This window comes from Phyllostomus hastatus, unplaced genomic scaffold (assembly GCF_019186645.2).
Source record: "Phyllostomus hastatus isolate PE091 unplaced genomic scaffold, TTU_PhHast_1.1 phas_scaffold_755, whole genome shotgun sequence".
NCBI lineage: Eukaryota > Metazoa > Chordata > Mammalia > Chiroptera > Phyllostomidae > Phyllostomus > Phyllostomus hastatus.
The window spans coordinates 1,465,494-1,479,696 of NW_025334039.1; the positions used below are offsets into that span (position 1 = coordinate 1,465,494).

At 52.0% G+C, this 14,203-nt stretch overlaps 1 protein-coding gene across 3 annotated transcripts in view; it reads left to right on the forward strand.

The window, feature by feature from the left end:
- Positions 1 to 915: 915 nt before the first annotated feature.
- The window catches only part of LARGE1 (LARGE xylosyl- and glucuronyltransferase 1), a 455,596-nt gene continuing 442,308 nt past the window's right edge, over positions 916 to 14,203 (forward strand). Inside the window, exon 1 of one of the 3 annotated variants that reach the window (XM_045826472.1) lies at positions 916 to 934. The gene's annotated coding sequence lies outside the window, so the exon portion shown is untranslated. Of the gene's footprint in view, positions 935 to 2,976; positions 3,425 to 3,864; positions 3,884 to 14,203 lie in introns of those variants that run through there. The other 2 variants (XM_045826469.1, XM_045826471.1) reach the window with 2 other exon arrangements.

Consider the following 14,203-nt stretch of genomic DNA (forward strand, 5'->3'; position numbering starts at 1 on the left):
TCAGTTGGACAACATTCCTCATTTAGAACATTAGATACGCCACTGAGTATAACACTGCAACATTGAATTAACAGAACAAAGCTCTGACACATTTAAGGTCCTTTTTAACTGATGCAAGTAATTTTTGTGAAATCCCCAAATAATGAAATAAATGTTTTAATGTACCTTACTGACCAGAATGAATATTGCTCCCTCCTCTCCTATGGCTCTATTTTTCTTTCTAAAATTCAGTCTAGGATGCACTACACTTAATTAAAACGGAGATATTTCTTTTCCACATACTTATCTTTTAGTTTCTGATGTTATTTCACTATTTTTCTTTGCTCCTAAATTTCAGGTCTCCCTTCCTGTCCTCAATCACGTTACCCTGATTAATATGCTAATGTATTGTAATAATGCATTTTGCACCCTTAATGAAGCGAAGCAAAGCACCAAATAAAAAGAAAGCCCAAATTCCTGCTTTAACTCTACCCGTTTCGGGGCGGCGGTGGAGGGGTGGGGGGTGGTGAGGGGTTAGGGAGAGTAGGAAGGAAGGGCAGTCCGCCCGCAAAAAAATAAAAATGATCTCCTTGTTTTAAGCGCGTTCTGGGGCCGGGCTGCACGTCAGAGGAAGAACGGAGCAGCATTCCAGCTAAAAGGCTTGGCATTAAACTTTGACACTCTAATGGTCTCTAGGATATTAGATAATATTTTATCGTATAATGTTCTTCTCCGACACGGTAATGGCATCAAAACCAGATACGATCTCCCATCCCTGCAGACGTGCAGGGTGAGACTTTTTCACGCAGAGATAAGACAGCAGGACCCCAGCTTCGCAGTTAACTTATCCCAAAGCTTCAAGGCAAACGTTTTTCACTTCTTCGCCGAGGACGCTACTGTGCAACCGCTACCTTGTTTTCGCATGCTCCTCGGCTCCGTCTGCCACTGATATTAGGTAAACAGAGCTCCAGAGCTGGGGAACAGCCGGTGGCGGCGGCGGCGGTGGCGGTGGTGGGGGAAGGGGGTGGGGGTCGTTGCTTAAAGAGCTGGAAGGAAGGAGGGGATTGGGGAAGGGTTCCGGCTGGGTCCAGCTAAGGGCCGAGAGTCAAGTTACCTAGGCAGGAGCAAGGTCCAGAGCGTACTGAGCTGCCGAACCTCCGAAGCCCTTGGTCTCCTAACCTGACATCTGGGGAGTGGGATCGGCGAGGTAGCCCGAGCGCAGCATCCCTTTCTTACGTACCCCTGCCTCTTCCCACCCGAGCACTTTCTCTCTGTTTTCGCTTCTTTCCTCGGCTCCTTCCTAGAACTAGGGTGGGCTCCGTTGAGTCCCAGCGCTAAGAGAGAGGTGCTCAGAGGCCAGGCAGAGACCAGTCGGCCTGCCCGGCTGGGGAGAGGTGGGGACCCGGGGGAAAGGGGACCCCAGAAGCCCTGGGACTGAGCGGAGGAAAAACCCGGGAGGTGGATTACACGCCGGAGCCCCTGTCTCCTAGTCAGAGTTGCTCATCCTTCAGCGTCCTCTCTCTCTCTCTCCCTGCCTTTTTTGCTTCCTCCTCTTCTGGGTTTTCTCTCCTTCCATGCCTCCTCCACTCTCATACACCCGCCCCTGTTGCCTAGCCAATTGCACCCAATCCTTCGGTAGCCTAAGAGGACTCTTGGCGCCCTACTCTTGTCTTTAGGACTGGGAGACTGGAAGTCTATTCAACGGGATGCATAACATGCGTGGGGTTCTCGTGCTGAGAGGGAAAGAGCAGGAATGAAATCTAAATGGGGAGGGGTCGTGCTGTGCGTGCACGGGTGGGTGGGTGGGGAGGACAAAGATGAGCAGTTCCCCGGAAATAATAGGGAGGCTTGGACAGGATGATTGGATACAGAGCTCAAAATGACGCTGTCAAAGCCCTTCAACGTGGCTCCTCGAAGTCTCAGGCTGCCCCATACCAGGGAAGCGGTGACCCGAGTAGAAGGTGGAGGCGGGGAAACTTCCTACTTCCCAAGACGGCTGTTTTGTACAAGGGAGAGTGGACGGGCAGCACGGCCCTACAGCCTGCAAGTGTCTTTACGACGGCAGCTGCGGACCTGCCCCGCTTCCCTTCCCCCTCTTTCCACGAGGCTCGCCAAGCCCGGAGCGGCGGGGCAGGGGGAAGAAGGGCGGGGAGCTCCGGGCTAGCACCCTTTCATCCAGACCCGAGCCGGGATCCCGGATCCGGGTGTTGCTTCCGCCTATGTGCAAGCAAGCTGAGGCAGTAGGAGGGCGGAGCCTCATTGTAGGGCGGAGCCTAGGCAGGAGAGGCACCTGCCATTGGCCAGCCGCGCCATCACGGGGTGGGGGCGGGCACCAAGGAGCGCGCAGGCCCCGCCCCCGCTCCGAGCCCGGCCTGTTTCGCGGTCCCCCCCAGCTGCACAGACATGACACAGACACACAGTCACTGCAGCTGCTGAGCGAGCCCGGCGCTCTGGGCACGCGGCGGCCGAGCCAGCCCGTAGCTCGGACCCCAGCGCCCGCCACCCCCCCGCCAGCACCCGCACGGCGGCCCCAGCTAAGCCTAGGAGCTGGAGGCGGGGATCGCGCTCCGGCTCCCGCTAGTGGCGCCCGGCTGCCAGCGGCTGTTGCAGCGGCCGCCCAGCTCCGAGCGCCGGGCGCTCGGAGAAGCAGGCGCGTCTCGGAGGCGGCGGCGGCCGAGGCCAGCGAGCGCTCCTGGCGGCTGCGGGGACGCCCTTTTCGACTCCCCGCACCCACCGCGCTGCGCCCCGCCTCCGCTCCGGTGACCTTCTCGGGGCGCCTCCCCCGGCCCCGCGCCCCCGGCCCCGCGCCCCAGGCCAGGGCGAGGCCCTCTCCAGCGCCTCCTTCCCGCGGAGCCGCGGGCGGGCGGCGCAGGCCCGGGGGGCGGGGGCGCCGCTACCGGCTGCAGCACCCCCGCCGCCGCGCTAGGCGCCCGGCCCGGCCGGACTGTCGCTGCCCCGCTGCCGCGCGGGAGCCTGGGCGCCCGAAGCTGGGGGCGCGGCTGCGCTCACCTCGCCGGGCCGGGAGCGGACAGGCCCTGCCCTGAAGGGGTGAAGCTGCTGGGAACGTGGGAGGTGGAGCCGGCCCCAGCGGCCGCCCAGCGTTTCAGCCCAGCGCCCCCTCCCAGGACCCAGCCCAAGGCGGACCCAGGCCTCTGTCCATGCCGGGCGCCCCTGGCTTGGAAGAGTCTCGGAGGCAAGGAACAGCTCCAAGAAGCGGCATCAGCAGCAGAGAAAGAAGGGAGAGTGCTCAGCTTGGGCGGCCCGGACCCTCGCCGCAGCGTTTGGAGCCCTGCGCTGCCCCGAAGTGTGCGCTCGGCACCGCCGTTCGGGAAAGGGCAGCTCCGGTTGGGACCCCGACCCGGACCCCCTGCGCCTCCTAGGCGGCGCCGTCGCGTCACCCAGTTCTTCCAAGATCTCTCTCTGCCTGGCGGCAGTCACGGCCAAGGTAAGAGTCCGGGGGTGCCAGAGAGCAACCGCGGGGGCGACCTGGAGAGCGGCGCTGGACAAGTTCTCCGAACCTGTAGCTGGTACCACCTATGCTCGGGATTCTGGTGGAGAGGAAGGGAGTGTGGACACACCCTCTGCTGCCTGGGCCGGGAGCCCTGGAGAGGCTGGTGGTGGAAGTCCCGAGACTCTGAGATTCTTGTCCCCAGGACCCGTCCCAGGGCCTACCGGGCTCCTATGCACACAGGCTGCTGATTGGGAGCAAGCAAGGAAATTACCATTAGCAACGGGAGGTGAGGTGTCCGCACCCTGCCCCCTCCTCGCCAGCACCTGGGTTTTGGGGGGACCTGCTGTGTTTGGAGAGGCCCCTCTTGGGCGATCCCCACCTGCCTTGTCCTGACGTGATGCTGTGAAGAACTTTTCTTTGCTCCTTGTTGCAGAGAGCGGAGGCGGATTTGGGGTGAGCAGCCACAGCTTGCGAGTCCCTCTATAGGAGAGAGTGGTTGGGTGGCAGCGATTTCTGTGGAGTGGAAACCCAACCAGAGAGAGTGTCACTCCTATGAGGCAAAGCTGCTTGTGATGAGTGATCAATACAGAGTGATCCAGGCATTTCTGTGAATGTCACTGTTTCTGAAGGGTGGAGTGACGGACTCCAAAGTTTGTGCCTCCTGAAGTTATTTTGTTCATTGCCTCATTGCTTTCTTTTTAGTTTTTTTTTCTTGAAGGAACCCTAGTTCTGCAAAGCCTGTCTTGGCCGTTTAAAATTTTTTTAACCTGTGAGCTTCTCCTGGAACCATCTGATTTTAAATGGGTCACTTCGGAAGGAACAGATTGTCTCTCTTACATTGAATCCTTCCCCACCCCCCGTGACCCTGTTTAATGGGGATGGATTTTTTTTTTCGTTCCTGAGCCGATATACCTCCGTCCAGCAGATTTCTGCTGCATTCCGAGAATCCTTGCATTTTGCCACTCAGTCCATTAAAATGATCTCCTGAGGGAGCAAAACAGCAGCTTACATTTTCTGTGAATGTCACAGGAAGTTTTACAGGGTCTTATGTAAGTGCCCCAAGAGAGAACTCAGGCTCTGGCTTCCTTCCTGGGGGGCTGGGGGAGGGGCGGCGGGGGTGGGCAGCGGGGGTCATTTCACCTAAATGCAGCTGCCATCCCTCTGACACCATGGAAACTCCGAGTGCTCATTCACTCGTGGAGGGAGGCAGTCCCCTCCGGTTAATCTTTCTCCTCCGCCCTCCTGTCTTCCCACCTCAGGAGTCAGCTTGGATAGACCTCAGACAAGGGAAGGTTCTGAATTAGGAAAGGGGCAGGGATGCTCCGTGTTCTCCTCTCCCAAATGGGTGACACGCATGAGTTACTCCTCGGCAGGCCGAGTCCTCCCTGGGGAGGAGAAGCAAGGAGGACCTGGCTTTAAGGTTTCACACGTCTCTTAGTGTACCTTTATTTTTCAAGAGCACTTTGTTTTAGTGAAAATTGCTTTGCGGAGAACACACATTTATCGGGCCTGGTCTGGTTTGTTCCATATGGGGAAGAAAGCTAACTGGGATGGAGAGGCGAAAGTTATCGAGATTGAGATCTTAGTGGGTTTTCCAGGGTGGCGGGGAAAGCGGGAGGGAGAGGCTTTTGGAGACCTGCTGCCCTGCAGCGGGCACAAGCAGCCGACAAGTGTGGGCCCGCTCCACTTCATGAAGTGGGCTGGGTCGTGGGCCAACTTTCTGGCGTGAGAGGATGCAGGTTCCTTTGCCGTGTAAACCGCAACTCGGAGGGCCTTAGAATCCAAGTGAAAAGTTTGTCAATCTCATCGCAGGTCCTGGGAGTGCTTCCGCCTCCTGGGATGGAGGCAAAGGTTGGGTTCGGGGTTCCTGAGCTTGTGCTTTCACGCAGATGCAGGAGGCAGGAGTGTCTCCATCTGAAGCCGCCTACAGTGGCAGGACACTAGGGGGACCAGTTTTCTTTTCCACTGCAGAGGAAGCAAACACAAGGACCCGCACCAGATGATCTCACTTCTGTGTGGCATCTAATGAACAAAATCTACGGACAAACAAAATAGAAACAGAGGCAGGGACCCATGGGACAGATGGACAGGCAATGGGGGTGGGGCCTGGAGGAAAGAAAGTTGAAAGGATTAACCCAAACTACACACACACACAGACACAGACACACAGACACGGACAACAGTGTGGTGATGGTGGAGCGAAGGTTCAGGTGGGCAAATGGGGAGGGAACGGGGGCTTTGCTGGGACGAGGGGCGCACGAGGCAGTGGGCAGATGATGTTTTATGGGGTTCTACGCTTGAAACCTGTATGGCTTTGCAAGCCAGTGTCGCCACAATAAATTCAATGAAAACAAACACACACAAAAACCAAAAGCTAGGATCCATGTTGCAAAAAGCCATGCTTTATCCATCTGTAGGGCCGTGACCCCAACTTTTTGGTGTCGGTGCGTGCTTGCACTAACGCTTAGGTGGGGGGCCCGCTCACATCTTAAGCATCTTTTGGGCAACTCAGAACGAGTCAACTGCAAAGCGTTATGTGTTATGTGAGACGCTGAGCAACTCAGTTTTCTCTAAATATGTGAGGTTTATACGTTTTTGGGAGACAGGCCTTCTTGCGAACTCCATCCTTGGGGCATTAGACCATGCTAATTTAGAGTTCCTTAAGGGTTTGTGATCAAAACTCCCCCTTTTGGTTTCTGGACTGCACACCCCCAGCAGTCTCCATAGAATCAGCTTCCTCTGTGCTGGATGGAGTCTAGGTTCGACTCCATTAAACATGAAACTTCTCACTATCATCCTCTTAAAAAGTACATAGCTTATATTTACAGGTGACCCTTGAACAACAGGGTTTGAATGTGCGTGGGTTCCCTTATGAGCACATTTTTTTTTCCCCCAGGAACTACAGACAGAGCTTCCTATCCTCAGGTTTCACATCTGGGGACTCAGCAAATCCTGATGGAAACCAATAATTTTGCATGCCCAAGCACAGATGGAAAATACTGTATTTTGCCATGTATAATGCGCACCCACAATTTTTATGTGCATTGTACACAGGATTGTTATACCCGTTATACCCATGGTGTATAATCATTAGACCCTTGTATAACGCACATCCTTATTTTTCTCTCAAATATTTGGGCAAAAAGTGCACATTATACACGGCCCCATGTGGGGTGACTGTTTTCGATCCGCCATTGGTTGAACAGGCAGGTGTGGAACACCCGCTGCAGAATCAAAAGTTCTGTGTGATGATGCACTGGGTAGGGGTGGATTCCCCTACACCCCCCAGGGTTGCTTTCGAGGGTCCCCTGTCTGCGGATGTAGCATGGCATTTGATAGTGTAGTTATAGTTTCATCTCAGACGCTCCCTGCATTTTTAACAGTATGAAATCATTAATGTCCAGGTTTCTTCCAGCAGCCCTGGAGGATAATTCTATTTAGCTGAGGAACAAAGCCCCATTGCCCAGGCTCACCTTGGCCACAGTGGCCAAGTCTCATCAAAGCCGGCGGCAGAGGTGGGCAGGCAGGACAGGTGAGAGACAGAGTCCAAGAAGAGACGACCCAGTTTAGCATACTGGCCCGGAAAAAGGCAAGTGTTGCCAAGGTTTAGGTCTTAGTGGAGTCGGAAAGACCCGACCCAGCGGGTAGAATTAGCTCAGTGTGTGGACCTACGTGAGTTACTGTATTTCCCTGAACTCTGGGGTCTGGTAGATCTTGGTTTTGATCATTTCCCTGTGTGTACTGTGCATATTTAGGTAGTTTGAGGGGAGCTATTGTTGTGGTCTGGGGAAAATGGTCAGCATAAAGCTTTATTTCTGCTATTAAGGCTTTATAGATTGATTCTCATAGGCGCAGTATAGCCAAGGGGTAAGAGATTGGAACAGGCAAACACTATTAAATTTGCCATTGAACATCGACTAGTGAAAACTGTCCTGGAGAGGAAATATACTGAGGTCCTAAGGCTCGGATGAAGTCTTGTGGATTTCAGGGAAGCCAGATGGCAGAGGTGGAGTACGAAGCTGAGACAGGATACCAGCCTTTCTTAGGCTCCCCTTCGAGTAACAGCCACCGCCTGGAATCCACCCGTGTGGGTGAGGCTTTGCTGCCCCATGCTGGAGTGTTTGACACGGAGAGGCCCTCGGCTCCTCTCTGACCGGACCGACCTGTGCAGAGCACTAGGCAGCAGCCTGTAAAGTTTTAAAGCTTGAGTAAATGTATTTTAGAAGACTTTTTTTTTTCCCTTATACCTCAACAAATAATAATTGAACATCTGTTATGTGGCGGATCCCATGCTCTGGTGCATGGAGGTTCCACGTTTAGTTTGTAGCCTTTTAGGGGAGTCAGACATGGAACCATGACTGTGGACCAAGTACCGTTGTACAGGTTTGTTCGAAGGATGGGTTTGATATTGGCAGGATAGTAGAAAGGAAAAAGCATCCCAGGCTGGAAGAACCGCATGGAAACCTTAACGTATGTAGCGGGTGAAGGGGGAATAGTAGGAGTTAGCGTGGCTGGAAGGGGGGATGTGTTGGAAGAGGGGAGCGAGCTTGGTGTTAGAAGGGACATAATCACGTAGCATTCCACGCTGAGTACTGCACCTTTGCCTCCTGCTGTGTGTACTCATTCAGACGGCGGCAAGACCGGTTGCTGGGTAAGATCCAGGAGCTCTAGTTGATCATCCCCCATTTTTATTAAAACCCCAGACAATTTCTTTTCTGTCTTTCATCCTTCTACGTATAGCATTCTGCCTCTTCTTGAACACACTATTCGCAGTGGGAACAGAGAAAGGGTCCCTCATGAACCGTACGTCTGTCTTCTCGTGCACGTGAATGACATCTGGGGCTCTCGTTACGCGATTATGCAGCAGTGGGGGAAATCACAGTGTCCCTGACAAATGATCTGTACTGTGGAGGGAGAAGTTCCTCTGTGAGAACAAATTCTGTCTTGTCAGATGTGCTTCTGGGGAGACTTATGGTCGTTTTTAACGACTGAACGAGGTTCCTGTATTTGGAATCACGTCAGTCCCAGCCTCAACTTTTTTTGCTATTGGGAAAGAAAGAGTTTTATAATCTTGATGAGGGGGGAGACTTGTGCGTGTGTGGCTTTTCTGGAATGAGGAAACTATGTAGTAAGGCAGAAGAAAATCCACAGCGCAACCGCCAGAGGGTATGAGAGAGAATGGAAAATCACAGTTGCAGCAGCAATCTCCAGGGCCAAGTATATTTAGGTTTTCAGAAGCAGGAGCCAGGACAGTGGAGGTGAAAGAAGCCTGGTGTGTGTACGTGTTAGCATTACCACCCTTTCCTGTGCTGAGTGGGAGGCAAGGGGGTTTATGTAGAATTAGGAGTGTAACATCATTCTATGGTAACTTGCTGTGTGACCTTAGAATACTTCTCAACCTCTCTGAGCTTTAGGCCTGTCTCTGTACATAAGTGAGGTGGTGTTTTTTTTCTTTTTGTTTGTTTGTTTTTTAATCTGGTGACTAGGAATTTGGAGGGCCAGAGAAGGAAAGGTCTTGCTTGAGCTACTGACTGGCAAAGCTTGGCCTATTTCTAGCTATCTACCTCTGAAATGGGAAGAAGTCTGACCGGTTCAAAGGTGTACTCTACCTTGAAGCGGAAAACATCGTAAGTATGCAGTGCTGAAGGAAAGAGTCAGAACGTCTTTGCTGTGCTGGGGGCAGGGTCTGTGTTGCACACTGTACTAGAACCTCTTTGATGCATGAGGCTGTTCCCGTATAAGCAGCTAGACTTGCCTGCTCACTTTAGGTGTTGTGCCGACCTGTTGGTCCTGGAACGTTACGCTGTTCCTTGAGAACCACTTGAGAATTACATGCTTTGTGCTAAAAAGCAATGCTAACCATTTTGATTTTTTTTTCCAAATTAAGTCATTAAACACTGACTTGACCTTTTGGATTTTTGCAAAGCCTGGACTCTACCGTAAAAAAGGAAGGAAACCCTTACATTTGGCCTGGGAGGTTACCCCAGTAGGGGAGCTACTGGGTGAGAATGTAGGGAGGGATGTTTGCGAGAAGGAAAGATACAGAGAGCAACTGTGTAGAAGTACAAGTCAGGAAGACTGTGTGTCTCCACATTTGTGAGCTGCTAGAAGTCTACTCACCACTCTGGCCCAGGCCTCCTGGGTAAAGAGAGCAGTGGGAATAATAATAATAATAATATTATTATTATTTCAGTATTGAAACCAAGTCTAAGAGTGCCCTATTGTAGAAGAACTTGGTGTATAAAATCTGATCTTAAAAGCAACTCATTTAAGGTAAGTAATTATTTGGGGGTACAAAAAGATTTTTATTTTACAAAAGGGATGCGTAGCAAGTTTTTAAAAAATAGCTAGCTGTATTTCAAAGTACTCGATTCACACAATCATGATGGACGCTTTGGGGAGCCTCACTTGTTACATTAAAATCAAGTTGAAACGTTTCCAGTGTTTTAACAAATAACTCACCAGATTTCCTTGTCAAGGAGCCTAATACCTAGGCTATTACAGAAAGTCTATTACAGAAAGAAGGACAGTAGTTACGTAAACTTTGTAACCACTAACCTACCACGTAATGTCACTTACTTACTTGGGTCAGAGTGCTTCTTTAACTAGTTCTCCCTGGGGATGTCAGTCATAACCACCCTCCTGCATGAGCGTCTTAGCCATCCTCACAGACTACCTCTAAGAATATATATAGCAAGACCAGAAGTGGTTTATAAAGTAAATTTGGTAAGAGTTTCCAGGATTCTGAATTTTCATAATTGCAGAGACATGGAATTAATTTTGTTCTGCCTGAGGATACAGTAGAGGTGATATGCATGAGATGTTAAAAAAAAAATCAAAATCATGCTTGCCTACTGGCTCTTCCTTCCCTGCAGCGGAAATATCTAGGGCTTTTTGGTGTTTTGTTCCTTTATCTCTTAGGAAAGTTTCCAAAAAAGAACTCATTCTAGGAATGGAATGAAATGGAAGGCATTTAAGGCTCCAGAGGTAATTCTGGGCAACCTGGAGTTATAGATAATCACAGGCCAGGGCCAGAATGGAAAGTGCCATCTCACCCATAATTTTAGCCTCTCTTGTCACATTTTGTCACATTAAGGGGCTGCGCTTCGGATGGGCAGATGGAGATGGAGCCCTGACTGCCGGGAGAGGTTTTGCTCTTAACACAGTTTTTTTTTTTTTCCCCCCTGAAGTGCCAAGGCCCATTGGGGAGAAGGAGCCGGCTGATCTTTCCAGCTCTCCATGGTAGCATTCAAATCGAGGAGGATTTGCAGCAGAACACTGGCATGTGGGGGTTTCACTCTTCCTTATTTATTTATTTTTTAAAAATTTAAATCCAGCAGGGAATCATGGGCTCTTCAGAGTTATCCTGTGGTAGGATCGCCTTGGCTGCATTAAATACACGTGTGTGATTATTGAGTAAGGTTAACGTTTCTGTGGCTAACCGGGAACCACCCCTCCTCCCCACGTTTGTTCCCAGAACAGTGAACGTAGATCCCTCATACGTCACCGCTGTTTGTGTACCAGCCTCCTTGACTGCTGGCAGCTCTCATCTGGGCACGGCATTGTGTGGTCCCTGCAGAAGCCATCGGAGGCGCAGGCAGAGTGACGGGAGCAGGTGGGGCTTTTTCCGCTTCCAGGCTCGGTGTCGGGTGCTTAGCGTGCCCGCACTTCATGCGTACTCGCGTCCACACGGAGTGATTTATTCCGTGACTGAATCCTAAATGGTTGAGTTTTCCCGTATGGGTGTGGGGCGATGGGGGAGGGAGAGGTGAGGGAGTACCTGGGCGCTTCCATGCTTGGGCTCTCTGAGGCCTCTGCGGGAGGAAGCTGTTATTTTAAAAAATGTGAAAAGACAGATCAGCACGCGCGTTCTCTTAGGGGTCATTGTTGTGTTGCAGACACTGAAGGCTTTGTCAAAAGGCAGGGGAAGCACAATACCAGAATGTCCAGTGCGTTTCTCTCCTCTCAGTTTGGAGGGAATGGACTTCTCCGGCTTGAGAGGAGGGGGCGTGCCCTCCAGTCTGTTCAGATGCCCGTGCCAGGCCACCTTGAAAGTGACTCCACAAGCATTGCCAGTGCGACAAAGCTGGGGATGGGTTGTTGATGATAGTATTTCCAGAGCCGGTGATGATGGCTGTGAACAGATGCCGATGCGGAGGTGGATGATGAGAGGCCTGGCTCGAGGGTTAGGAGGGAGAAGGGGGCTTGAGACCCAGGAGGAAGGGTCATGGGTGCTCTGGGTCTGGTGGGAAGGACTGCCCTCTGCTATCTTGGTGACCTGTCCCCTTTCTCTGTGGATGTCAGTCGCTGGCACCTGGCCTTCTCGGTGTTGTAGATGCTCACAGATACCTCCTCTGTGCAGCGCAGAGCTGCCGTGTGGAGGTGTCAGCAGGGCTTGGAGCCCCACTGGACTGGCAGCTGTGGAAGCTGAGGCTAGGGAGGTAAAGTGAATGGTCCACATTGTCGGGTCAAAATCCCTACTCCCTGCCCTGGACTCTGTGCGTGCTGTCTCTTTGATGGAGTTGCCTTTGTGCACTTGGCCAGACTTCACTAGGCTACTCCGTGCAGGTCGCTGCTTGATGTTGGGAGTACGGAGGTGAGGAGGCCACTTGCCACCCATAGAGTAGCCTTGTCTTGGCAAGGCACCAACATGCTAATGAAGAGCAGTGGGCACAGGGTGTTGGGTAGTATCACGTCTGACGGAGCCAAAGAAGAGGATTAGCCCTGGCTGGTGTGGCTCAGTGGATTGAGTACTGATCTGCGAATCAAAGGGTTGCTAGTTCGATTCCTAGTCAGGGCACATGCCTGGGTTGCGGACCAGGCCCCTAGTGGGGGGTGCATAAGTGACAACCACACACCACACATTGATGTTTCTCTCCCTCTCTTTCTCCTTCCCTTCCCCTCTCTCTGGGGGGCGGGGCGAGCGGGGAAGAGATTCGATTTGGGTCTCAGTGAATACGTGATGGAAGAACAGGGTGAGAGGAAAAGGTACCCCAAATACCCCGAAGGCTGTGCCTGTCGATGCACAGCATTGCTGACATCGGCAGACTTTCCTTACCGCCTCGCTTACGTGTCAGCTCCCTCGGTAGTGTGGCTGGTTATGCCCATCCGTGTATCGATGGGAACGTCCCACTGCATTCGCTTCTAGCACAGAGGAAGCCTTTAATAAACAATTATTAAATTAATTGAAGGCCTTCTGTCCTTGCCCACATAGTCGGAGCAATTGTAGAAAATTGTGTGATAAGTTAAGCAACAATAGAAGACTCCAATGAACGGCTCAGCAACAATAGAAGCGCCGTGGCAGTGCAATTAGTGGTTGTGGACTGCGGAAGCCGAAATGGGATGGGAGATCAGGGGTGGGAGCGGCGTTAGCTGTGTAAACTCCAGGGAGGGAGGATTCGAGTGGAGGCTTTGGACACAGGGTAATTAAAGTTTGAGTGGAAGAATCGAAGGGAGGTAGAGTGGCCAGGTTTGGTTGACAGTGTACAAGTGTGTGTTTTGGGGTTATAGAACAAGCCGGCTTGAGCTCCTGTTAGCAGGGAGTTGGAGAGGAGGTTGGTGAGGCTGGGGCTGTGGGCTTTTGGCAGGTGGGGTGGTTTGGTCAGGAGGGTGGTGTGTTAACTGTTACAAGCTCTGTTTTGGGGAAATGAACCTAGTAACAGTACTGGGGGGCAGATGGAAGTGGGGAGAGATGAGAGCTGGGAGGCCACTGAACAGGCGTTTGCACAAGTTCATATGTGAAGCTTTGAAGGCCACCTGGCTAGAGCGGTTGCAGTGGGATGGAAGCTGAGGGAAGCCTCCACATTTTCCTCCCGTCCGTCATTGCTACGAAGGCTCAGATGGTTTTCATGGCCCGCTGAAGAGCTGCCTCATTGGAATAAAGTCTGTTTGTGACACCAGCCGCGATTCTTAAAATAGCACTTTCTCCTTTGGCTTGGCCGGGCGTGGGGATGGAGCTTGGGTGAAAATAGACTCTCCGGAGCCTGTCTTATTGGGGGTTTGTTCAAATGAGCCCAGGGTCATAGAACGACCTTTCTGCTAGCCTTGGATGACACCCGCTAAGGGATGTAATAGAGAACATTCTTCTTTTCCTCCTGAGTGGTTCCTAAAGCAGCTGCGCAGGGCTGAGGGCAGACTGTGATCGGAGCTCCGACGTCTGGACTTCTGATTCACCTTCCGAGTGCAGCCTGCAGGTGCCTCCCGTGACTGGTGGCGTTTCTCTGCCTGAGGAGGGCCTCGCTGGGAGGTTACACAACACACTTTTTAGAATCGGAGAGTAAGCCGTTCTGGATAACAAGTTTTTTTCAAATTAGATAGTCCAATCTCTTACAGAAAGTCTTTCTTTTTAATCTCTTTAAAGAAAGAAAGCTTTTCTAGAATGTCCTTTTTTAAAAAAGATTTTATTTATTTATTTTTAGAGAGAGGGGAAGAGAGGGGGAGAGAGAAACATCAATGTGTGGTTGCTCTCGAGCGCCCCCTACTGGGGACCTGACCCACACCCCAGGCATGTGCCCTGACTGGGAATCGAACTGGTGACCTTTTGGTTCACAGGCCTGCACTCAGTCCACTGAGCCACACCAGCCAGGGCAGAATGATATGTGTATTTACCCTCATTGGCTTATGATCAGCAACTGGAAAACAGCTTGCTTCCTTAACAGGACATTGAAAGCGAGTTGTGAACTGGCCCCTGCCTTTCTCTGCAGCCTCCTCTCCTCTCATGCCCCAGTTCATGCGTCACCAATCCCCAACTCACTATTTTTCTCCCTTCCTGGT